Below are 2,949 nucleotides of genomic sequence, written 5' to 3'. Positions count from 1 at the left end.
TAATTTTTATTAATACTAATATTAGGGTTAATAATATTTTTTTTTGCATGGTATTAATAACAATCTCGTCCATGGTATTTGTCCCATAGTATTTTGCTCATAGGTTTCACCTAAATATAACGCATTTTTTGAGTGTTCGTAAATATAAGGTGAATTATGGAGTAAATATAAAAAAATGTTTTATTTGTTTACCATACCTCTCGTTTATTTATATTTTTATTAATTTACCATACCTTTTTTACAAATATGGTATTTGGCCCATAGGATTCACTTAAATAAAACCTCTTTCTTGAGCCTTCATAAATAAATGAGGGTTATGGACTAAATATAAAAAGAGGTTTTATTTATTTACCATATGTCTAGTTTATTTATATTTTTATTTATTTACCATACCTTTTGAGTAAGTATAAAAAGACGTTTTATTTATTTACCATACCTCCACTTTACTTATATTTTTATTTGTTTACACCCTTGCATGTATATAAGGTGACTTATGGAGTAAATATAAAAAATGTTTTATTTATTTACCATACCTCTCATTTATTTATATTTTTATTAATTTACCATACCTCTTTTATAAATATGGTATTTGGCCCATAGGATTCACTTAAATAAAACCTATTCTTGAAAATGGGTGAATGGAAGGTTGTAACTCCTAGTTTCAAGGGCTAAATTTACCTTTTTTACCCTCTCCCTTAAAATAAGGTGGGCTATTTGAGGTGATTTGTAAAAATGTGCTATGATACAAAATATTCGCCCACTAAAAATTTAAAACCCTTTAATTTCGCCAAAGGGCGAACATTCGCCCCTAAAATTTTCTATGCCTAATACTGCTGTGAAAGATGTTTTAGTGCAGACCAATCTGGAAGGGAGAAGAGGCAAATGGATCACAGCCTTGTTAGAATATGATGTGGAGATAAAGCCTACAAAGCTGGTCAAAGGACAGGGGTTGGCGAAGCTAATGGCTGAATCAAATTTGCATGCATTGGACATAAATATGATCGCTGCCATGTCCGATGAGAATGAGGAAGGAACATCAATTCAGGTATCCAAAATGTTTGTTTTGTCCCCATGGTATTCTGATATAATATATGTGCTGAAAAATCTATCACCACCACCCGGCATGGCTAGAAACAAAGCGAGAACACTCAAATTGAAGGCTGCCAAATTTTGTATCTTGAATTCTGCGCTGTATTGGAAAGATCCCGGTGGCATTTTGTTAAATTGTCTGGTGGAAGAGGAGGCAAAGAAAGTCATGGAGGACTTCCACGGAGGAGAGTGTGGTGGACATCTTTTTTGGAAGTCAACAGTGAACAAAATCTTGAGAGCGGGGTACTACTGGCCTACTTTGTTTGCTGATGTGCATAAGATGGTAAAGCGCTGTCATAAGTGTCAAATTTTTGAAGGAAAATAGAAATTACAGCCTTTGTCACTTAAGCCTATCGAAGTTAGCACTCCATTCCAGCAGTGGGGGTTGGATGTCATTGGGGAAATTCATCCCGCCTCTTCCGGACAGCATAGGTGGATCCTTACAGCGACGGACTACTTCACAAAATGGATTGAGGCAGCCCCTACCAGACAAGCAACGGACATGGTAATCATTTCATTTCTCGAAAATAACATCTTGTCTCACTTTGGTTGTCCAAACAAATTGATCACTGATAATTCAGCAGCTTTCAAATCGAAAAGGATGGTAGAATTTTGTCATAAATATCATATAATTTTGGATCATTCAACTGCCTATCATCGAAAGGCAATGGATTGGCGGAATCTTCGAATAAATCTTTGGTCAACATCATCAAGAAGCTGCTGGAAATAAATAAGAAGAGCTGGAACAAGAGGCTAGTCCATGCACTTTGGGCAGATCGAATCAGCCAGAAAAAGTCTATTGGTATGTCACCGTTTGAGCTGGTTTATGGAGTGGACACAGTATTTCCCGCTTCCCTTGCTGCCCTGGTGGTCAAACTTCTTCAGGAGGCCGGCAGTGAGGAATATCCCATGCAGAGAAGGTTGAATCAAATGATCCACTTACAACAAACAAGAGAAGAAGTTTTCAAAAACAAATCCAAGTTGCAGGAGAAGATAAAGAAAATCTATGACAGAAAAGCAAAAGCGGATAAATTTCAGTTGGATGATGTGGTGCTGAAGTGGAATTCTAGGAATGAAGAGAAAGGCAAACACGGAAAGTTCAAAAATCTATGGAAAGGTCCTTTCAAGATTGCAGCATATAGGGGGCAGAATGCCTTTCTTCTGAAAGAAATGAACGGGGAAGACTGTCCTGGAGGGCCGATCAATGGTCGGCTGCTCAAGCAGTATCATTGTTGATCTATTAACGCTGCTTCCACTGTCATTGTAAATACCATATTTATTTTAGTTTCGTTTCAGTATGTAAAGTCAGTTTTTGAGTTATTCCAATTGTCAAGTTTGAGTCAATTTCTCGGTTATTCCAGTTTTATAAATAAGTCAGAGTCTGTGTTGTTTATCAAAACGATGACTCCATAGCCCAATGGACAAAAAGGCACTGTCTAGCTCCTCCAGAGATCTTCTATTCTTGGCACCTCCAAGGAGCTACTGTCACATGGAATAAGTCGATCTTGCGGAGAAGATAGACCTTCCTAGAATCTAAAGAAGACCTAATGACAAGCAAACTAATCACACACTATCTTTCTCTAAATATGCTTTTATGAACAAAGGCAAACAAGTGTTTTAGGGCCTACCTTAGGTCCTACGCAAGTTTGTGGATGCCCTCGCTCCTTCGATCCAAATGAGCTCCTTTGTCGCGAATCTGCAAACACAAACAAGCAAACAAATTAAATAGCACCTGAAAAGCCAATATCATAAAACATATTTAACATGAAAGTCAAGGAGTTCATGAAACAAATAACATGAGATACTTGTTGAGAAAAATGAGTTTGATTGTATTAATTCAAAAGAAGAAGAACTTTACAA

The sequence above is a fragment of the Pinus tabuliformis genome, chromosome 2_2 (genome assembly GCF_031772625.1).
Source record: "Pinus tabuliformis cultivar Carrire ecotype Pingquan chromosome 2_2, CPIR1, whole genome shotgun sequence".
Lineage (NCBI taxonomy): Eukaryota > Viridiplantae > Streptophyta > Pinopsida > Pinales > Pinaceae > Pinus > Pinus tabuliformis.
Note: the sequence above shows the minus strand (reverse complement) of the source record.